Here is a 23905-nt window from a genome sequence, read left to right as displayed (position 1 = left end):
CTGTACCAACGTCGACCAGCACCTGTTCTGCAAATTGTAGAAATGCTTGGAACATTGAGAGATTAAATTATTTTCCCAGAATCAAATAGCTTGGATGTGTCAGAAGTAAAAATTGAATTCTGATCTTCCTGATTCTGAATATCTATCCACATTATACTGCTTCTCAATGACACTAATAATAATATGCTAGAAACAAAGTAAAATGCAGAATTACTGTACCAATAGATTTGGGTGCTAGAAAATAGATGTAAAGATACTTTTCCTCTGGAAATAGAGAGGTAAGTATGTTTGCTGATATGAAATATTGCATACATTTCAGAAAAAAATTAATTGTGTTGTTGGTGTCACTTAATAATTTTCCTTTGTTTCAAGATACATTTGGTTGGGGAGTGAGAGGAAGGGAGGTTAGCTATTTCTGGGAATGACAAAAAAATTAATAAATAAGAAGTAAGGAATAATAGAAACTAAAGATTTGCATAGAATTCTCATGTCTTTTTATCATGAATATTTTCTTTGGAAACTTATCAGAAAGTTTTAGATGTTAGAAGCATTAAATAACATGACAAAAAGTGAAAGTGATTTTATATGAATAGATATAATAAACGACTTATTATTGATTTACAGTCATTTCTGATTCAGCTATCCGCATATACTTAAGTCATTGATTTTAGAGCAAATATTAGAGCCAAAAGAAAGAATAAAAGGAGAAAAAATATTTTTCAGGCAGATAAAATAACTCTAATCAGATCTATTTAAATGAGCTAATAACACTAGAAAATGAGAAGTAGAGGGTGGAAAAGACCATAAAAAATTAAACAATTGATAACAATTTTATAAAAAGTTTAACCAATAAAAATGAAATATTATAATGAGGAGACAAAAATGCCTTTAAAATCCTTAATAAAAAAGGAAAAAAAAGACCCACATGTGCAAAAATGTTTGTAATGGCAAGGAATTGGAAATTGAGTAGATGCCCATCAGTTGGGGAATGACTGAATAAGTTATGGTATATGGATATAATAGAATATTATTGTTCTTTAAAAAATGACAAGCAGGCTGATTTCAGAAAAGCTTAGGACTTAAACATGAACTGATATTAAGTGAAATGAGTAGAACTAAGAGAACATTGTACACAATAAGAACAAGATTATGTGATGATCAATTATGATGGATTTGGTTCTTTTTAACAACGGGGTGATTCAAGGCTATTCCAATAGACGTAATGGAAAGAACTATCTGCATCCAGAGAGAGAACTATGAGAGGGAGGGGGAAAAATTTGGAATAGAAGGTTTTGCAGAAATGAATGTTAGAGTAAGTCATGGCTTAAGCTGTACTTTGGGTTTGGGTGGGTTACTCTGGCAACCACCAATCTGGCAAACTCTTGGTGAGAGAGTATTATAATAGATAGTCTTTCACAAATGATATACCATAGTAGGTAAATATGATAGGAAATAGTGAACAGAGAGTCAATATTGAAGCCAGAAAGACATGTATAACAAAAATTATACAAGACTCCTTGAAAGATATATCAATATAAATGAGTTTATTTAATGAATTCCTGAGAATTAAGAAAGCATATAGCAAAGGAGTGTTCTAGGAGATAGTCAAAGTTAAAGAGGCATTCCCTCAAGTTGGTGGGGTCCTCCAGATGCTTCCCTTTATAGAGGAAGTGCTGGTTGTATCAAGCCTTGGAACTCTACAAAGCCTAAATGCATTTCATAATCACTTAAATCACCTAGCTAAACTAGGCAACTAAATTGGAGGGCCATTTCTAGTCTTCCTGATCTATGTCTGGCCACTGTACCCAAATGGCTCTGGAAGGGAAAGTGAGGCAGGTAACCTTGCACAGGCCTCCCCCACTTAAATCCGATTCACTTGCATATCATGGTATCACCTCCTTGATGTCAGGGCCCTCTTTGAGAACAAAGGATAAACAATAACAATAACAAACACCTGGACTTTAAATTAAGAAGACCAGATTTCAGTTCTTGTCTCTGATACTTACTGGCTTGGGGATTCTAAGCAAGTCACTTAAATTCTCTCCTCTCAATTTCTTCATCTGTAAGATGGCTATAATAAGTACCTTCCTTACAGGGGGTATTATGAAGACCAAATGAGAAAACATAAGTAAAGTACTTTGCAAACCTTAAAGGGCTATATAAATGCTATTATGCTATTGCTATTGTTGTGACTGTTAATATTATTAATATTACTGTTACTATTAGCTATGCGGGAAAACAAGTTGATGAACAATGCTTGTTCCCAGTTAAATATCCGGTTGAAAGAGTAACCAACAGAACTCATCCAATAGTCTGTTTATCTAAGACAATAACTTGAATCTAAGATTAAGCAGGACAAGATCAAAATGGATTGCTTTTGAGAACCTCACATTATTTTAATGGTCCCAAACTTTTTCTTGAAACTAAAACCCATCTTTTTTATGCCAATAATTTTCCAGTATTGTTATATGACTATGAATCATAAAATGTTGCAGTCTTTGGAAAAATGAAATTGTTGATCACCTGAAATGCAATGAAAAAATTAGTTGTGGGTAAAAACAGACCGTAGCACATTTTTATTGGGTTGCATGAAGTCTATTTACATAAGACTCTTCTCCTTGGTGGAGATAGATTATTCTCTGTTCTATACCTGTATGGAAAATGTAGTATTGAAAAATCAGTCTTCCCCAAGGAGAAGAGTTTTGTGCAAATCGACAGTGAGCTTCTCATTACACATCAAAGGCAAGTAATTATGAAAGCAAAGCGGTCTAAAGGATGCCATTACAAAAATTTATAAATGAAAAAAATGTATTAGTCATACAATGAGAATGAGGGATAAACTATGGATAGTCCATATGCTCTACTGCTAGACTTGCAATACCAAGAGCCAATGAAGAAAGTTCTTTGCACGTAGAGCAGAACCCTTCCTCAACTCCTTTCCCAGCAATGGTGTGCATGGATAAGAATTCCACAGGGGAAGAGGAAGGAATTTATGACCAAAGAAGAACTAGAGATCACTATTGACCACAAAATGGAAAATTTTGATTATATCAAATTGAAAAGTTTTTGTACAAAGAAAACTAATGCAGACAAGATTAGAAGGGAAACAATAAACTGGGAAAACATTTTTACAGTCAAAGGTTCTGATAGAGGCCTCATTTCCAAAATATATAGAAAATTGCTTCTAATTTATAAGAAATCAAGCCATTCTCCAATTGATAAATGGTCAAAGGATATGAACAGACAATTCTCAGACAAAGAAATTAAAACTATTTATAGCCATATGAAAATATGCTCCAAATCATTATTAATCAGAGAAATGCAAATTAAGACAGCTCTGAGATATCACTGCACACCTGTCAAATTGGCTAGAATGACAGGGAAAGATAATGCGGAATGTTAGAGAGGATGTGGGAAAACAGGGACACTGATACATTGTTGTTGGATTTGTGAACACATCCAGCCATTCTGGAGAGCAATTTAGAACTATGCTCAAAAAGTTATCAAACTGTGCATACCCTTTGATCCTGCAGTGTTTCTACTGGGCTTATACCCCAAAGAGATATTAAAGAAGGGAAAGGGACCTGTATGTGCCAAAATGTTTGTGGCAGCCCTGTTTGTAGTGGCTAGAAGCTGGAAAACGAATGGATGCCCATCAATTGGAGAATGGTTGAGTAAATTGTGGTATATGAATGTTATGGAATATTATTGTTCCGTAAGAAATGACCAGCAAGATGAATACAGAGAGGACTGGCGAGATTTACATGAACTGATGCTAAGTGAAATGAGCAGAACCAGGAGATCATTATATACCTCAACAATGATACTGTATGAGGATGTATTCTGATGGAAGTGGATCTCTTCGATAAAGAGAGCTAATTCAGTTTCAATTGATCAATGACAGCTACACCCAAAGAAAGAACACTGGGAAATGAATATAAACTGCTTGCATTTTTGTTTTTCTTCCTGGGTTATTTATACTTTCTGAATCCAATTCTCCTTGTGCAACAAGAGAACTGTTCGGTTCTGCACACATATATTGTATCTAGGATATACTGTAACCTATTTAACATGTAACGGACTGCTTGCCATCTGGGGGAGGGGGTGGAGAGAGGAAGGGGAAAAATCGGAACAGAAGTGCGTGCAAGGGATAATGTTGTAAAAAATTACCCTGGCATGGGTTCAGTCAATAAAAAGTTATTTAAAAAAAAAGAATTCCACAGGGACAGATAAGCCATAATTTCCATCATTGGAAAGATGACCCACATTGATGAGTCTGTCAACAAACATTTAAATGCTATTTAAAGCCAGAAACTGTGCTAAGTGCCAGAGAAAGAAAGAGAAGCAAAAGAGATGACATCCGAATGAAGGAAAAAACATGCAAACATTTGTGTATGTACAAGATAGATACCATACCCCCTACTACTTGAGATTGTATTATAAAATATTTTGAACTTTGGAAAACAGATTGAGAAAACCATGAATGACAGAATAGAATGATTAGAAAGGGCTAAAAAAAGAGGTGAGTTTTATTATTATTTTTAAGTTCTTAATAAAGTTTTCATTGTTAGAGGAATGAATCATAATGTAGGTTACATCATTTGAAAAAGAAAAATATTTATGTTATCAAAATAAGAAAAAAAATGAAATAGCATGAGGAACCTGTAAATTATACATCTGAATTATGTGTAGGGGTACTAGCTAACATTCTTCACAACATTCTTCTGTCTATAATTAGTCATCTTTGTGTTAAAGACCACAAAGAAGCCCCTGCTTCCTACTGATAATACTTTCTCCACTTGTAGAAGAACTTCTTCCCTTCTAAAAAACTGTTCAGTGTTCTCTCTTTCTTTTAAAAAATATGCTCGGGTTGATATTTTTGGGTTCTAGTAATTATATAATTCTCCATTTTTACCTGAGAGAAGATAAATGTCATAGTCAATTACATCCCAATGGCTCTTAATTAGGGAACAAAGGATAACTTTTCTTGGGAGTTGTTGGAAGGGACTCCAGAAATAGTTATTCTGGCTGCCTGAAATGATGATGCCTTTCACTGCTCTCTAGGCTTCACTCTGGAATTCCTCTACCATGTCTTAGCTCTATATTCTAAATGTCCTGGAATTCACACAATTTCCCTCCACCTTTGTGATTTCTTGTGATTGGATTGCTCCTCCCAGAGCCTTCATTTAAGGAGGTTCTCAGAATACCAGTCATGTGGTATTCTCCTCTAGTATGTCTTCTGGACTTTCTCTAACATGTCATGCTTGGTACCTTTGATGATTCCCGCCTCCTTACTCCATCTTTGCTGCAATTTTGTTCCACCACCAGGTTTCAGCTTCCTTTTATGTATTATCTTCCCTCATCAGAATGTAAACTCCTTGAGGGCAGGGATAATTGTTTAGCATAGTGCTTGTCACAAAGTGAGGACTTAATAAATGTTTGTTGACCAGCTTGCAGTCTATAGCTCAATTATAAACTGGTTGTTGTTCATTAGAGACTTCACTTGTTTACTACATCTTTGTCACTTAGCCTTCTGTAAGAGACCTCTGTAAACTGACGAACACAATTAAAGCGTGAGAATTATACTTAATATGCGGTGATGGATTAGTTTGGCCATGTTAAAAGGGAAGGAAGGTTCTGACTGAAAGTAACAGAAATCTGAGAAACAAGGCAGATAATAATGAGGAATATGACTAGCAGGGATAGTCAACAGTATTAGGATTAATAGGGGAAGGATAGCATTTAACAAAAGAGAAAAGGAATGGATGCTGGAGTAGAGATATATCTAGCAGTACATGGGATGGGGCAAATATAAGGAAGATTCCCCCCCCACACACACCAAATTAAAAGCTTAAATATTAGATATTTTGGGGGTTGTCTTTTGGCCTTCTGGATAAATAGAATCACAGAACAATGAAACTTATGTTTAGATTAGGGATGTCAAAGATTATCTAGTTCAATTCATGCCTGATGCATGTATTTTATTTTCTTTTTATTTTGTTAAGGTCCTTCTATAAAGCTTAGATAAGTGGTCATTCACATTTCAATTAAAGAACTTCAGTGATAGGGAACTCACTAAATCTCTATCACCAATTACCTTTTAACACTACCCAGAGAACTATTATTATATTCCATTTATGGATAGTTCTAATTCTTAGGAATACTTTCCTTAAGTTAAACTGAAAATTTTCTCCTTATAACTTCCACTAAATAATTTCAGTTCTACCTTCCAGGATGAAGTTAATTAAAAAAAAAAAACCATAGATCTACTCCCTGTTCTAGATAATAATTTCCAAATATGCAAAGGTAGCCATTATATTTAACATGGCCAAACTAATCCATCACTGCATATTAAGATAGCCTTTTAAATCACTTTTTTTTGTTAGGCCAAACAACCTGTTTTGAAGTCTAGGGGGCAGTATACTGGTCCTTAAGGTCCATGTGCTTCTCCTTTTCAAGTATAGGATTTATCTTAAATAACGAGTCATGATTTCAATTACAATTGCTCTGAGCCTCTAGTTAGGAACATTCATAATATTTTGTCAGAGATTGAAGTCTCTGACTAATTTTATATTTATATCTATCTCTATTTAACCCATAGTCTCTGTGTTTGAGACACAATTCTGTTTACTAGAAACTTAGGTATCACAATAGTAATATATTATAGCATCTGAGGATCTTCCAGAGAGAATTGAGAAAAATAGATAATTTTTCTTGGGACTTTCCTAAGCCTGAGTCTTCTGCTCTGAGATGCCTGTGGAGCTGTTGACTTTCTCCATATATCCCTTTTCTGCCACAGCTCACTCCTCCCTTTCTGCCTCAGGAATGTGCTTGGAATATCATTCTTGCTCCAACTTTCAAATCCAGAGCCTTAGAATCTCTATCTGATTCTGAAAAAAGCTCCTTTCCTTTAAACAAATATATTAGAGAAGAAACAAGTCTCTCACACGGTGACTTTGATTCAAGGAAGTCAGTCAGTCAATAAACATTTCTTAAATCCCAGTATAATTTGCCAAGCACTATGCTAAGCACTTGGTATAGGTTCTGTTTATACTTGGCTCTGATGGATTCAATAAAGATTTCTTACAAAACAAGGGTAATTATTTTTAAGTGAGTGGGATAATCAATAGAATTCCATCCCAGCACAAGTTTCAGAAAGAAACTAACCTTCATAGGATCTAAGATTTAAAACTGGGGAAGATTTTTGGGATTATCTAATTCAATCCTCTAAATTTCCTTATGTATAAAATGGTCACATATTACAAGATCACACAGATTGTAAAAGACAGAGCTTCAATTTGAACCCAGATCAAGTTCTCTGCCTACAAATTCAGCATACTTTCTACCGTATTACACTTGGAATCAAATTGTGGTAAGCCTCCCTTGTGGGATGACTGGATGTATCTCAGTGATCAGACTCAGTTTCTCTATCTTGCACAGCCTCAATCTTGGGAGGTAATTGTTTTTTTGGTAAACTCTAACGGATTATTTATGAATCCCCCACATGATTAGTGCATTTGCATATTTTATAGAATGCTAATGATTGACTCTGGTGGGGGGAGTATCTCTCTCCAGCCCCTCCCTACGAGAACCATCTAGGTTCTTCTTCCTACACCTATCCCCAAAAGTTCAGAGAATAAAGAGGTGGAGAAGGGGAATAGGAGTCAGAGAGAAATCCAGTACGATCCTGGACAACTGAATATTCAGTTCTCATTTTCCTCTGGCCAACTATTTATTTTCCCTATTAAATCTCAAAGTTCAAAAAGTTAAGTTTTCTGAACACATTTCAGTACATTTAACATACCACACCTCTTGCAAAGTTTCTGAACTATTATTTCCCATATTCACCAGACTTGGAACTCATCAAGTAGATTTGGGGGCTATTCTCTTGCTTAGTCCAGCAGCAAATAACATGGCAAGCCAGTCGAATTCATTTCATGCATATGATTCCTTTCTTAAGAAATACAGTATTAAAGAGTCCCTCCTGAGCTATGCTTGAAACTCCCCCGTGAAAATAAACTCCATAGACTGTTTCCCATTTCTTTCATTGACTATGTTCCCCCTTAAAAAAAAGAAAAGAAAAGAAAGCTCCATTTCTGTTCTACAAGACAGACTCCCTCTCCAAGATTAACATTTCTTATGATCGTTCCTGACAGTGGATCTACTTCCAGAGGCCCTGCTAAGGATAACCAAAAAAGGGCATGGAGCGAGATGGTTTTGGCAGGCTGAGCACAGTTTCAGAGCTTTTTAGGTCTCGAGGTTTTTTTTTTTTTTTCCCCCTTCTTTTTTTTTTTTTTTCTTCCCGATGAGTGATTTGCTGAGCATGCCTAGAGAATGACAGGCATCTCTACAGAGAGGTCGAAACCACCTTAGCTTTAGTGTCGTCACCGACTGCTCATTAGGAAACCTCCAGGACAATGCAAACCACCAACTTCAGCCTGTAAACATAAGGGATATGTGTTCACTTAGCATTGACTTCTGGGAGGGGCTAGGGAAGGGCGGTCTGAAGTTTTATTGAATAGAGCTGTGTGCGTTATTAGCCCGCCTGCAGTTTCTCTCCGGCCGTGTGCTCCTGCCTAAAGAACTCAGGGTGCTCATTTCCTTCCTAGTCCTTTAGAAGATTGTCGCAGCTGCAGAGGTAAGGGACAGGGCTACTTCTTTTCTCCTCCTCCCCTCCCTTCCCCTCAGGACTTTGGCGACCTCCTTCAGATTTCCACCGGCCCCCCAGGAAACACAGCGCCGGCTGCTGAGCCCCACGAGCTGTGCAGACTCTCGGGCCGGCTGGGCTGTGAGGGGGGCCACGCGGAGAGATGCTTAGGAAGCCAGGCGGCCCCAGGGAGGAGATTTCGCGTTTTGCCCGGTGGCGAGATGAGCACTCAGACTGTTAACTTGAGTGTTGAGCGCTACAAGGCACATATTCCAATTGCTGTTGCACGTCGGGGATTGGATTGAAACTTAAGGGAAATCATTGGTCCGACGCTTAACCGGGCTATGGATGATGGGTCTGATCGTCTACTGACTGCCTTACAACAATAGTTCTCTTCTCCGCATTTCGGAGAAATGATTGAGGTGTCTTTAAGGTGTCTAAACTTTCCCGGCTTTCTGCAAATTTCTTTGTGTTTTATTCTGCTAGTTAAGAAGTTGCAAGAATCCAAAATCAGGCATGGGGAGGGAATTGTAAATGATGAGACACTTCTGCTTTGGTTAATGCAATCTCATATTTTCTCATATTTTCGAAGACAGACGTCTATGAGACTCTATTTCCCCAAAATTCTTTTTTTTTTTTTTGACAAGAGATTGTTCACGTTGGTGCATGTGTATGTATGTATATTTGTGCGTATTTGTTTTTCTAGAAGCCACATATAACAGATCACTTGTGGAAGAGTAAAGTCATTTACTTAAAGTAGTTGATGTGAGAATTGCAGGAGCTGAAGGTTGGAAATATACTCCAAAAAGGAAGGAAACTGACTTTTATTTCAAGATATTCTGACATGTTTGGTCACAAATGGTTGTGCATGGCTGTTAGTTGATAGTGTTATTTCAGGGAAATTCCTCCTAGGAAGGACTGATTAGGATGTGAAGAGGACAAGGAGAATTTTAGAGATCTGTGGTAATATATGGGCAAAACTTGGATATGATCCAAAACCTTGCTATTCTTAAAACTGCCTGGCTAATGGGATTGTGTTGTTGGTAAGCTGAAACAATCAAATCTTCTGGTTATATTTGGGTAAACATTGATGATGAAGATGATAAACAAATGACAAACAATTGAGGATTGGTACTATGCAGAATGAATGTCAAGTCTGATAATACTTGAAAAATGTGACTTATTAAAAGTGGACATATGTATATTAGTGAGTAAATCTGATTTTATTTTTTTGGATGCAGCGGTAAGGAAGTTTGATGGTTTGAGGTTGTTGGTATCTAATTTTTTTAAAACATTAATTTCTGTTTAGCATAATTTTTGGAGGATATCTCTCCTTTCTAAAAGGGACATATAAGAATGGAATTCCTTGTAAATTTATTCTCTTATCCTGGCTCTGAGAGAGAAGTAGATGCAAATAGCAGCCAAAATTTGATTATTTTTTACTCTTTCAAGAGAACAATGTCAAAACTATTTTCACAGTGTTTTCATGTCAGTCAAAGTATTGAAACCAACCTTTTTCAACTGTTCTTTAAACCATGCAGAGAATGCAATCTGGATGGAATTCCAGAACTTTGGGATTGGGTGAGAAATTTTGTTTTGAAACCAAGACTGCCAAATTTCTAGATAACCAACTAATGCTGAACAACCCTATCGCTTTCTCCACCAAAAGGAAAAAGAAACACATATACATATATATATAACCCCTTTAAATAGTGATTTAAATTTTCTACTATATGTAATGGTATATGGAATGTGAAAGTCAGCAATGTGATAGAAACAAGGGCTTATAATTTAAGGTACTGGTTATCTTTCACATAAATACTGATTACAACTAGTAAATGGCAAATCCAGAGAAAAATTAGTGTGGATACACTTCCAACCTCATAGCTATGTTTTGGATTGTAAATCAAAGAATACACCTTGGGGATCCAGAGTGTCTGTGTTTTAATTTAGGTGACAATAGCCACTGTTACATATTATTCTGTTGAGGGACAATGATTCTGTCCTTTGAAATATCCTGGTCATCAATTACTTTCAGAGGCAGCTACTTCCAAAATCAGAGTTACAAGAGAATAATAATGCAGCAAAACTTTAATTTTACCATTTTATTAAGTTCATTTCAGTGAAGAATAATATGGCGTAAAATTTTTGAGAAAGTCTTCTTTATTTGCATGCCTGAAATGGGAAATGGGACATACATGGCAAATAAATCTAGCTTTGGTTTTTCAAGTCCAGGATCTAAAGCCAGTAGGAGACAGCCTGGGTCAAATGATTTCCTTGGATAAATGTACACATCTCACATAAATAATGAGGGAAAGGAAGCTAGTTTAAACTGAAGCATGAGGGATTTAAATTAGATACAAGAAAGCATTTCCTGATGGTGAAGATTATAAAACATTCTTGCAAATTGCCAAAAGGTATCATGGGAGCTCCTTCTCTGGAGGTCTTTAAAGATAGGTTCAATTTGGATCTGTTGCAGATGTTTGGATAGAGAGAAGAGGAATGGGTTCTTTTTTCCCCAAAGGCAGGAGGATAGACTCGGTGACTTTCAAGTTCCCTTCAAGTTTCAAAATCTCTTGTATCCAAGAGTGCGTCCAAAAATGTGCTTCCATGGTGTTTCCTTTTTTTTTTTTTTCTTTTTCTTTTTTTTAATGTAATTGTCTCCATTTGGCATTTTCGTGGTTGCATGGTTTATGGCTATAGTTATTTCTTTAGTAAAACAAAAAGGTAAATGAACAAGGCCATATGATATGAGAGATGGGCATGAAAAGGGATTAACCAAGTCTCTATCTATCTGGAATACATGCCTCATAAATGTGGTGGGATGAGGGTGGGGCGGGGCAAAGTGGGGAAGGGGGAAATGCTGACAAAGTGGATCCTGGCATGCAAATGGTATGGTAGAACTAAAGAGGAGGTTAAAAGGATGCTGCCAAAGAATTTTCATCATTTGGAAAGGTTTTTTTTTTTTTTCTGGATAAAATCCCTCTAAAATGCAAAACAGAACCATTATTTCCTTACTGAAATTCCTTCCTCTGTTCATATGAACCCGTTTGTTATTGGAGGATTGCCCATAGGTTCTGAGCAGCTGGCTAATTTATAGAAAAGTGTTTAGCTCAGAGTTAATTTATGACCAGTGGGTCCTAAAAGTAGTTGGAAAGAACTTAACTATAGAGTACAGTGTGTCTCCCTGCCTAACGTCATTGAGTGGACACTAAAATTAAATACTCTTGTGCAAATTTGCCCATTATGTAGCTCAACGAAATAGCTACCAGGCAAGTAGGATTTGACTGTGAACCATGTGCAAACCCAAATTAGGGAACAAATCATCTGCCTGGAACACAAAGATTGCTAAGATTAAAAAGGGATAGAAATTTCTATAGTGCTTTTTTTTTGGGGGGGGGGTTCAATCATGCCAGGCGAGGAACTCCATTGGTATATGTGAAATAGTCTAGAAGAATGTTCCTTCCTCCTCTCACTCCATTGTCAATTAATATAAGAAAACATCATTAGGATCAGTGTCATTAGATTTCTGATGTCTTGACATAAATACCTGCCTCCCCCAAGTGCCAAGCCAAAACCCAATAGAGAACTCCACATTTTTTGTTTCCTTCCTAATTAGTCAATAAATGTTTATTAAACACCTACAGTGGGAAGGCATTTGCTATATTATAGGGATGTATACAAATGGATAAAATACGCTCAATAAACTTGTAATATAGTTTGGGGAGTTAGGAATATACACATAAAAAGATAAGTTTATAAATAAAGATTTTATAAGACTGATACAGACAACTTCTATGGGAGCTGAGAGAGAGAGAGTTTACCATGGGTCAAATGGTCAAGGTGGGCTTCTTGGAGAAAGTGGGGCAAGAAGAAAGGGTGCAAATTAGATATACAAGAGCATAGACAGAGGCAGAGAGCGACAAAGAACAGAAAGAATATAACAGAATGAGAATACTGAGAAAATCCAGGTATAGACTGAGACCAGCCTCTTACTTAAAGCTAGGAATAGGGCCAATATCTACATAGGGAAGAAACCACGAATAGAAGCAAAGTGTCATTTAACCAAATCAGAGGGTGTAGGAAAAAAAGGAAGAAGAAAGCAAGAAAGCAAATAAGAAAAAAGCAAGAAAGGAAGGAAGGAAGGAAGGAGGTAGAAAGGGAAAGAAAGAAGGAAGGTAAGAGGGAATGAAGAAAGGAGGAAGGGAAGGAAGGAAAGAAGGAGGAAAGAAAGAAAGAAATGAAGGAGGTAGGGAGGGAAGGAAGGAAGAAAGGTAAGAGGAAAGGAAGGAAAGGAGGAGGGAAGAAAGAAAGAAATGAGGGAAGGAAGGAAGGAAGGAAGCAAAGAAGGAAGCAAGGAAGGAAGGAAGGAAGAAAGAAAGACAAAATCCATCGCTATGATTTCATTTGTGTAGGAAAATTCCAGTGAGAATTTCCTGGAAATTCTTTCTGTCAATGCAGACCAGTAACTCCTCTGTAATTTATATTATTATAGAGTATAATATAGAATATATATAGAGTATATATATTATATTTGAACCTGGACAATAAAAGGTTGAACTATCTCAGCCATGGTCACACAGGTAGTATTGTGAGAGGAAATACATGGACCAGCCCTTCCTGATTCCAAGGCCTATCCTCAAGCCATCAAACCAAGCTGTTTCTGAGGTTTGTTACAGAGAATAAATCATTAAGTCCCAGGGACAAGTGAACATATAAAGGAAAAGGATGAATCCAGGTTGACTCTAAAGGCAGTTCCTGAATGGCAGATGGCCTTGTGTCACAGACTGAGGGTGAGGAATGGGACAGAGAAAGCTGGTATAAGAGTGAGACACAAGCTAAAGTACACAGGTGGGAGCCGGACCTGGAACAGTGTGCTTTGACCAGAGTGTCTGAAATCTAGAGGAGGAATGTCTGTAGGTGCTGTCGGAAGAAACTGGCCAAGTAGGGGATAGATGGGGCGTCATGAACGGTGGAGGTTGAGACGAGCAGTGAGACAGAGACCAAGCAGCACCGGTGGCAGCCCCTGTCCCCCAATCCTCTGATCTGCTGAAGTGTCTCCTCGAGTCTGCCTGTGCTTACTCCCCTATGTACATATACTGGTTCTATTCTCAGCTTTCAGCAGGAAGCATCCTCTTTGAAGCCTCACCAGTAATGTGTCTGCCTTTACTCTGTACCTGATTCCCCAGTATTGCACAACTAGGTGGTACAACAGATCAAGTGCTGGTCCTGTAGACAGGAGGACCTGAGTTCAAATTTAGCCTCAGACACTTACTACTTGTGTGACTCTGGCCAAGTCACTGTTTAACCTTGTTTGAAGAAACCCAGTTTCCTCATCTGTAAAAGGGGATAATAATAATAACACCTACTTCCCAGGGTTTTTGTGAGGATCAAATGCAGCTGAGCATAATGCCTGACATATCAAAAGCAGTATAAAAATATTAACCATTATTATTATTATTGTTAGCCTGAGCTCTGATCCATGATGGCTAATCGTGGGATGCCTAGGTTCCAATTAACTTCCACCAACTCTATCAATATTTCCCAGCTGCATCCCTTCATTCCTTACGGTTCTCTGCATAGGTCCCTGCTCCCTAGAACTCTTGGAATTCTTCCTTCTTGCCTATATCTGCCTTATTGCTCCTCTCTGTCAGCATCAATATCCCCTGTGCTCTGAGATTCGACTTGTTCAGTCTCCCTCCTGCATCTACCTGGCGCATATGTGTAAGAATGTTTGTGGCCCTTTTTGTAGTGGCAAGGAACTGGAAACTGGGTGGATGCCCATCAGATGGAGAATGGCTGAATAAGTTATGATTTATGAATGTAATGTGGTATAACATTTTTGCACATATGGGTCCTTTTCCCTCTGAAAGATTGGATTTTTAGGAGCCCACTGGCGATCTTTGAGAGTAAAGTTTTGTAGAATGAACAGTTAGAATAGAAGTCAGATAGTAAGAGATAATGGAGGGAATGTGTGAGGAGGAAATGGAGTATCAACTACTTGTTATAGAAGTTCAAAAGTAAAAGAAAGGAGAGAAATACCCAGAAGAGCAACAAGTTCAAGTAGATGTTTGTTTTAAACATCTAAAGATATTTAAAGATGAGATGAGATTAGGACTCATTTTTAGAGAAAAAAGTAGAAAGAGGAGAGGGAGAGTAGCATTGTAAGGTAACAGAGTCTTCAACCTTTATGAAAAAGATCTTTGAAACTGATGTATGAAGGACAATGTAACCAGAGGCAACTCTGGCTTCATCACTGACAATCTAGGACCCTGAGCAACCAGTTGATTGATGGGCATGTGAACCAGAACAAAGGTGAAGAATGTTTCCTTAAAGAACTAGGAAGCTTTACTTCATTCCTTGAATGGCATGAAGGAGAATGGAAAGTTTGCCAAATGTGGGGACAGAAGGACTGGATCTGAATTCTGGATTTTTTTTTTTGGACAAATCTATTTCTCTGAACCTCAGTTTCTTCATCTGTAAAAAAGGATTAGGTCGTCTTTAAGGTCTTTTCTAGTTCTTAAATCCCTACTCTAAACATAGACTAACTGGTACTAATATAGGATTTAAAGTTTACAAAGTGTTTTGCATCTTAATTCATTTAATCCTCACAAAACTCTTGCAAATTACGTGCTTTATCTCTATTTAACAGATGAGGAAATTGAGGCTGAGAAGGAATAAGTGACTTGCCTAAATCATATAGCTAGTAAATGTCTGAAGGCAGTATTTAATCTCATCTTTCTGACTCTCAAGTCCACCCAGCTATGCACTTCGTACTGCCCAAACAAAAATAGTTATAAATTCAGAGAGATTTTGTGGTGGATAGAAAGGATAGAAAAGGGTATTGTCATACTTTCAGGCAGTCACATCAGGTAGACTCCACATTTTCAGTAAAGTAGAAAAAAGAGATTGTGTACCATGTGTGAACAGGACGGGGAGGGGTGGTGATAGTAGTAGGCAAAGATCCAACTTTTGAAGGGAATAACGAAAGTTTGAAATAAATAAGATAAGTCTACTAAAGAATCACCAGTTAATTAATCATAGGCTCATCTGAAGAGGGGATGGTTTTATTAAAGAAAAATCTTAAACATTTTAAAATGAAATATGTTCACATATTCCTATATTCTTTAATGAATTTGGTGCTTCTCAAGGGTATTTAAGGAAATGTGTGTGTGTGTGTGTATGTGTGTGTGTGTGTGTGTGTGTGTGTGTGTGTGTTTGGTTTCTCTTTCTCATCACATTAATGATGGTCCTGGATAATTTGAAGATTAATCACTCTTTAATAATTTCCTGAGATTTCTACTATTGTTCTATGAGCATAAGGATGAAAGCACTTGGCTACCAGGAAACAATCTCACTTGGAGAGGAACTTATTAAGTAGAAAATTTTAATTATCTTCTTCCACACCTGACATGAAACATTCATAGCAAAAATAGCCTCATTTCCCTTCAGGGACATTGTGGAAGCAGAGGAGGTAATTCTTTCTGATTGCACATTCAAAGTGAATGATGCAGCTAGCCACTAGTAGTATACTTATCAAGCCAAGAAATAGCTGTTGTCTGATGGAAGTGCCAGACAGAACCTGATACTATGGTTTCTAGCCTGAATCTCTAAACCAATAATACTACTATTAATAGGGATTTGATTTAGTTCAACTCAACATACCTTTAGTTGATTTAATTCAATTAAAGAAACCCATTATATTTGCGGCATTATGCTAGCCACATGGACTAGAAAGATTAAAAATGATAAGAATCTACCCTTACAATCTATTCTGTCATCTCCAGTCTCCTATTGATCCAAAGATGCCACATTTATCCTTCTAACGTAGGAATTGGCTGGAAAGTCCATCATGAGCAAAGTGAAATATACTGTATACAAAGAAAAAGCAATGTTCTGGGATGACTAGCTGTAAATGACTTTGCTATTCTCAGAAGTACAATCATCCATGACTATTCCGAAGGACTTATGATGAAAAATCCTACCCATACTCAGAGAAGGAACTGATCAGGTCTAAATATAGATCAAAGCATTCTGTATCATTCTATCTCTCTATTTTTAACTTAATTTTTCTTGAGGGTTTTTATTTTCATTAGGGTAGAAGATCTATGTTTTTTTTTTCACAACTTGACTGTTATGGAAATGTTTGGCATAATTTCACATATGGTTTCTTGATGTGAATGGGAATAAGGGAGAGAACCTAGAACTTAAAAACTTCAAAAACAAATGTTTAAAAAATTGTTTTGAATGTAACATGGGAAAAATACTAAATAAATAAAATTTTAAAAATTCTAAAGCAGAAATCAGGAGCCTTTTTTTTCTGCCAAGGGCCATTTGGATATTTGCAACATCATTCGTGGACCATACAAAATTGTCAACTTATAGAACTTAAGTAGTGGAAGGTTGTCATACCTAGCTTTTAGTTCATCATCACTTGGGGTTACCTTAACCATGATTTTGTCAGCTTTTTAGGGCTCCTGGGATGGATGTTCCCCACATCCTGTTCTAAAGCATTGATCTGACCAAGTCATATTTCATTTTCAAAAACTTTAGGAGATTCCGATTGTCCCTAAGATAAAATACAAGCTCTTTACTGTGTCTTTAAAGCTTTTCCAAACCTGGTTCCAGCCTACCCTTCCAGATTTACTTTCTGTTAACCCCTTTCCCATACCCTATGTTTCAATCAGAGTAACATACAATTTTATAAACTTGACTTTCCATTCTCTACTTCTTTCATCTTTAAAAGGCTGTCCCTATTTTCAGGATATACTAGCTTTTCATCTCTAATATTTAGTTCCTTCAAGTTTCTACCATCTTCCCTATGAAATCTTCCCTCCAGTTATTAATATTCTTTCTCATTAAGTTGTCTTATATTTACTTAACTGTTTATATGTTATATTCCCCACCTTCATCTGATATAGAATATCACTTTCTTAAGGAGGACTGCTTTTCATTTTTGTCTTTGTGCCCCAATGTGTAGCATGATTGCTTAAGTAAGTGAATGCTTAATAAATGGTTACAAAATGAATTATACAAGCAAGTATTATGAAGAGAAGAGGTACAGCAAACTTCTTTTGGAAAAATTGAGGAAATAGAGAACACTTGAAATTGGGAAGTAATAGGGAAGACTTCATGGAAGAAGTGTCATGTGAACTGAGAATCTTAAAAGACAAAAATGGGAAGTAATGCATTCCAGACATAGGGGATATCCTTTGTAAATACACAGAGGCAGATGTCAAGATCAGAGAACAGCTAGTAATTCATTTTGGCTGGAACCTAGCATCTAAAAGGGATGTGAAGAGTGGGAACAGATTTGGCAGGGATGGTGATTAATTTAATTTTAAATGTATCATGTTTGACGTGACGGAAAACATCCAAATTTCTAGGACCAGGAAAGCTGGCACAGGAACAAACCAGGCTGGGGATCATCAGATTCTTGGGAAGTCATTGTATGAGAAATAAGAGTTGGATTAAGAAGAAATCATAGATCAGGGACAATGTCATGATCAGGCTCCATCGATGGTCCAGACCAGGAATGGTTGATGCCCAGAGACTAGACAGATCCTAGAAACCAGATATTGGAGGAGATCCAAGCAGGCACAAGCAACAGGTATAAGTTGTAAATAGGGAGTGTCTATTAGCAGGTGGTAGGAAGGGCAGGCTGGTAAAACCTGAGAAGTTTAGAAATAGGTAGTGAGAGCACAGCCACGGACCTGGAAATTAGGGATAGAGCTCCAGTCATTGAAAAGACTCATGTAGAAGGAAACAAGGCAGATTTCTAGTCCCATGACAGGAGAGAGGTATTGGGAAGAGAACCAAAGTAGGGGAACTTGGACATAGGGGAAAAAAGACAGGACCCCAGCTGAAATAGCTGCAGGTCAAGACCAAGGTTTAGTTCAGAAGAATAAGCAAAGAAACTTAGCTACTAAAATTAAGACTTAAGGCCAGAGTAGAGCCAGCAGCAAGATTCTTATTTCCTAAACATCTGAGCTATTGACTAAAGCGTCTTTTATTCTCCCATCTAGGGTTAATTTTGTTTCCAATCTAGACCAGCATTTTATTTCTAAGTAGGAATTGTGACTTTCATTTAAAAAAGTTAAGAGACTATAGAGACAGGAAGTCAAAGGAAACTTTACTGCCAGGTACATCAATAAGGAGCATAATAAATGGCCAGGCTTAGTAAGCAACAGAATCTATAAGTTAGAGTGTGGGTCTGAAACCAGGAGGTTAGTAAGTAGTCTAAGGCAGGGTGTTAATAACTGGAGAGGGGTTCATATCCTTAAGGTTAAATGAGGCTTGGATTACTTATCCAGGATCTTTATTTCCTCTATCCTTGTTGAATAAAACTTATCTGGAGACCTATAGGTGATGGTAACTGAAAAGTTTTTTTTCCCCCTATGCTCATTTATTTCAGGATATATGTGAAAAAGACCTGGGTTTTTGGCTGGCTACAAACCTAATATGAACCTCCAGTGTGATGTGGCTGCCAGAGTAGCCATGTAATCTTAAGATATATTAATAGAATATTCTCCAAAATAAAAGAGGTAATAGTCCCATTGTATTTTATCTTAATCAAACCAAATCTAGGGCATGCTACTCAGTTCTGAATTCCATTCTTGAAGCGAGGTTTTGATAAGTTAAACCATGTCCTGAGAAGAGGGACAAGGATGATGAGAGATCTGCAAATGGTATTGCATATGGAATGGTTCTGATGCAACTAGGGATAGTTGATTTAAAAAGCTTTAGAGGTTAAAAAACAGTTGTTTTCAAATATTTGGAAGACTGTCATGAAGATAAAACTGTAGGTTTAGCCTGTTCTGCTCCAAAGAACAGAACTAGCACCAAATGGTGAAATTAAATTATATTGAAAAAATATACCAAGAGAAAAAAAATGGCACAATTCTAGTGTTATAGTGGCCAAAGGATTGTTAAACTCACTGGAAGGATGTGAACCTGGGCAAAAATAAAGGACATAAAGCCTAATGACATACCTGGGGGCTTAATGGAAGCCACGAAGGCTTCCCCAGTCCTTGTTTATTAAGACAATACAACAACATTTCAGGGACCTGTTATTGGTTGTCTGGGAGGAGGGGATACTAAAGGAAACCAGTCTGATGATAGAGGGTGGCAATGAAACCCTCCAGAAAAGTTTTGCAAAGGAATAATAATGAAGAATTACAGTTACATCTAAGAGAGAAAGGTAAGTTGACTTTCAAAGGAGAAGTGAAATTTCACCTCCTCTCAGTATTTATCAATATACTGTTTGTTAGTCAGCAAGCACATATTTTAAGTGCTTACTATGTGCTAGGTAAGAGAGCTGGGTGGCACAGTGCCAGACTCATCTTCCTCAATTCAGATGTTGTATTAGCTGTAACCCAGCCAACTCTCTTAATTCTATTTAACTCAGTTTCCTCATCTGTAAAATGAACTGGAGGAGGAAATGGCAAACCACTCCAGTATCTTTGTCAAGAAAATCCCAAATGGGGTCATGAAGAGTTGGAAAAGACTGAAATTGTTTAAACAAAACAAAAAAAAATATATATATGAGGCGTGGTGCTAAACTGTAGGGATGCAAAGAAATAAAAAACAACACTGTCCCTGCCTTTGGGGACACTAACAGGAAAGACCACATACAAATAATTATGTACTTAACAAGATATGTACAAATATAAATGGAAGATAATCTCATAGTGAAAGGACTTGTGAGTATGAAAAAGGGAGCAGAGAAAGACCTCCTACAGAAGTTCAATCATGGAAAAATGCCAGGGAAGCCAGAGGTAGAGAGAGAACCTTCAGAATTGTAGGGAGATTCAATAGAGGAGCTGTAGCAGAAAACTAAGAAGCCACTAGCAAAAGTGTGCAGGAAAAGTTGGTAGCAAAGACCCTAACATTTTGAAAAGGGTTCTTCCTTTTTCCCAGCAGAGCATTGTTTAAGGCGTCCTGTCCCCTTGCCTGACTGGCCCCTGGACTACCATCATCCCAGGTTTCCCTAACCATTATGCCCATGTCCTTGAGGCTTCTTCCCCACTCCAAGCACACTGTCTCCTCTCACTCGGACTTGGGTTCCTCCACTGTGCAGAATGCCAAGGACAGAGAAAACTCCGTGGGGAGGTGGGCAGGGGAGCAGGGGCTAAATTATCAGTTGAAATCAGTGCTATTCCCATGCGGTAATCTCCACCTTAGTTCTCCCAATCCTCTCCTCTATTCATCCTTTTCCCATCTTTTTTTTTTTTGCCTTCTGTAACTTTCCTTTGTTGTTACAAATTCCTCTCCATCTTTGAGCCTTTTCTTTCACTGTTCTTCTATATTCTGGAGCTTGCTGAAGCATAGTTTTCTCTTGAAGGCACTGGGGTCCCTCACAGCTTCCTCAAGATTGGCTGATCCTTCTCTCAGAATTGACATATTTATTTCTCCCTGCTTCTTACTGCCCCATCACTCAGGAACTAACTCTTCCCCATGCCATCTTCTCCAGATTATTGTTATTGTCATCTCTACAACCCCACCTTTCCTACCCAGGAAATTCAGTGCTTGGTCTATAACTTTCTCTGCCACCCTCATCCATGCCCTCTTTGAGCATTACAATCCGTCTCTAGCCTATGGCAACCATCGACAAGAGGATATGGGTTAGGACCCACCTCATCCCACAATGCCCAAATGAATTTGCTTCCAGTGCTGGAATTCCTGATGACAATTCAGGAGAGAACAAGGAGGGAGTAAAAGAGAAGCTACAATGGGGAGACAGCAGGAGGGAGTGTCATATGAGTATGAATCCATTTTGGTGAAATACTTTGACCAACAATGAAATGCTTTGACAAAAGAAATGTTTTGCTGATGGTGATTGTCCCTAGATCAGTGTAGTTCATGGAATTCTGGGGGTCTCAAATTCAAATTCAAAATTAATTTTTATTTTTAATATGGTAAATACTATAAATACAACCCACATAAACAAAAATTTTTGTTTTTGTTTTTGCAGAGGCTATTGGGGTTAAGTGATTTGCCCAGGGTTACACAACTAGGAAGTGCTAAATGTCTCAGATCAAATTTGAACTCAAGTCCCTCCAAACTTCAGGGCTGGTGTTCTATCCACTGCGCCACCTAGCTGCCCCAATAAAAACTCTTAAAAAAAAAATAGTATAAAGATACTAAGGACAAATGTTGGAGAACCACTGGCCTAAATGTATTAACCACTTTTAGAAATGCTTTTGTTATTGTTGTGGTTATTGTCAAAGAGGTCTTTTAAAGGTTTGCCCACAAGTTGCAGTTGTACTAACATGCTCTCAAAGAGCTTCGAGTTTAGTCGGAAAAAAAGAAAACAAAAAAAGAAAACTTCTATACAAGTTAGAAAGTAATTTGGAGAACTTAGGAAGGCAGTTTTAGTTGGGCTCACCATAAGGAAAATTTTGTAACCAGAAAAGTTTCTTCTACAATAGAAGGGAATGGCTCATACATAGACAATGGACATACTCAAGCAGGAGATAAATGGTCATCCGCCAGAAATGTTGTAGAAGATATTTCTATATTAGGAGAGAGGAAAACAATAATTTTTTTCAGGAAGGCAAGTTTTTTTTCCTCAACCAGTAGTTAGAGTAGCATGAGACCACAGCCAAAGACTCATCTAACCAAAACAGGCAGTAAATACAGAATAAATACTGTATTTCTTGGAAGCGGTGATGGTCAAAAGTCATTAGATCCATTTTTTCCAAGTAAAGACAGTGAGGAAGCACAGTGGATAGAGGACTGTATTTGAATTTAGAAAGATCTGAATTTAAATATTATTTTAGGAACTTGCTAGCTGTATGATCTTGAGTCAGTTACTTAACTGAAGCCCTACTTCACAGAATTGTTGTGAAGAACAAATAAAATAGCACCTGTAAAATACCTTATGAACCTAGAAGTGCTATATAATGGATAATCATTATTCTTCTGCTTCTAAGGCAATTAAAAGTGCTTGGAAGTGCATGCAGAGTCCAATTGGATAAGATGCAAGATTTAGTCATTTTATTTCACTGTTGCTTGTCTCTCTAGTCTAGTGGATCAGCCTGAGAAAAGAATTAGATCCAATTTCTGGGCATGTTCTTTGTTTTGTTGTTGTTGCTTATTTTTTTGTTTTGTTTTAAAGGAATTAGTTTTATGCCAAATAATCACTCTCTGGATTGGTACTCTTCAGAAAGGCAAGGGAACTTATCTTTCTAAAAAGTCCCAAAGCTTCCCATGCATTTTTGGTAATAAAGGATAATAAATCCTGTGAGGTCAAGTTTTCTGATGAGATTTCCGGTATTTGCTTTTCTAAGTAATTGGAAATGTGGCAAGAATAAAATTTCTCATGGTATTTCCACTTCCTGCCCAAGTACTAAGTGAGTTGGCAAAGGCAAGGGAGAAAGAAAGAGGGGTCAAGGGTGCAAAGTGTGGAGGGGGGAAAAGGGGTATGGAAAAAATGTAAAAAATTATTTCTCTCCTTAGATTATTTTTTGGGATCAATTAATTTAGGTCTTTAAAGTACTTTACATTCTTTAGAAAAATCATGAGATATTGTTCTGCTCTATGCTCCCCTCTGGCGTAAGGAATGTGGACTCTTTTAGGGTGAAAGGGAAAGAAACTTCCACTTTCAGCCCACATTCTCTCAAGGGCCAGCTCAGCAGCTGGGCTTGACACATCCCTGGCTGCCTTTTTAGGAGCATCCATAGCCAGAGACCCTGTGTTCAGAGCTCTGATTAGGGGTACAAAGAGTAGGCAACTAGACACTTGGGACAAAATAAGAAGATGTAGGAGGGAGGGATGCTTTTTGGTTTCCTCTTTACAAGTATTTATTTTTGAATGACAGAGAGTTCAGTTTTCCCTAAGTTTTGTGTGGAGAATCCAGTCTCTTACAAAGAAGACTCAGAACCTCAGATCAATGAAAGAAAACGCTCATGAGAGATAATATTCAAAGCTAGGGACAGGGATTATAATTTACAATCCTTGTTTTTCCACACAAATGTTTTTGCTTGAGAGATGCAGAAGTGGAAGAGCAGCTAGGTGGCTCCATTGTGCTGAGTCTGGAGTCAGGAAGATTTATCTTCCCGAGTTCCAATCCAACCTCAGATATTCAGCTGAGTGACCTTGGGCACTTCACTTAATCCTCTTTGCCTCTGTTTCCACATCTGCGAAACGAACTGGAGAAGGAAATGGTGAAGCAAGAAAACTCCAAATGGGATCATGAAGAGTCAGCCACGACTGAAAAACAACTGAACACAACAATATACAGAAGTGGAATAACTT

General features: G+C 37.5%; 1 protein-coding gene across 4 annotated transcripts in view; it reads left to right on the top strand.

Annotated features, from left to right (window-relative positions):
* Window positions 1-8462: 8462 nt before the first annotated feature.
* Window positions 8463-23905, top strand: part of CALD1 (caldesmon 1) — a 234717-nt gene continuing 219274 nt past the window's right edge. For 2 of the 4 annotated variants that reach the window (XM_052001342.1, XM_052001340.1), the window contains exon 1: window positions 8474-8638. The gene's annotated coding sequence lies outside the window, so the exon portion shown is untranslated. Of the gene's footprint in view, window positions 8639-23905 lie in introns of all 4 variants that reach the window. The other 2 variants (XM_052001346.1, XM_052001344.1) reach the window with 2 other exon arrangements.

Source organism: Antechinus flavipes, chromosome 5 (genome assembly GCF_016432865.1).
Source record: "Antechinus flavipes isolate AdamAnt ecotype Samford, QLD, Australia chromosome 5, AdamAnt_v2, whole genome shotgun sequence".
Classification (NCBI taxonomy): domain Eukaryota; kingdom Metazoa; phylum Chordata; class Mammalia; order Dasyuromorphia; family Dasyuridae; genus Antechinus; species Antechinus flavipes.
This window is presented reverse-complemented; position numbering and strand designations above follow the sequence as displayed.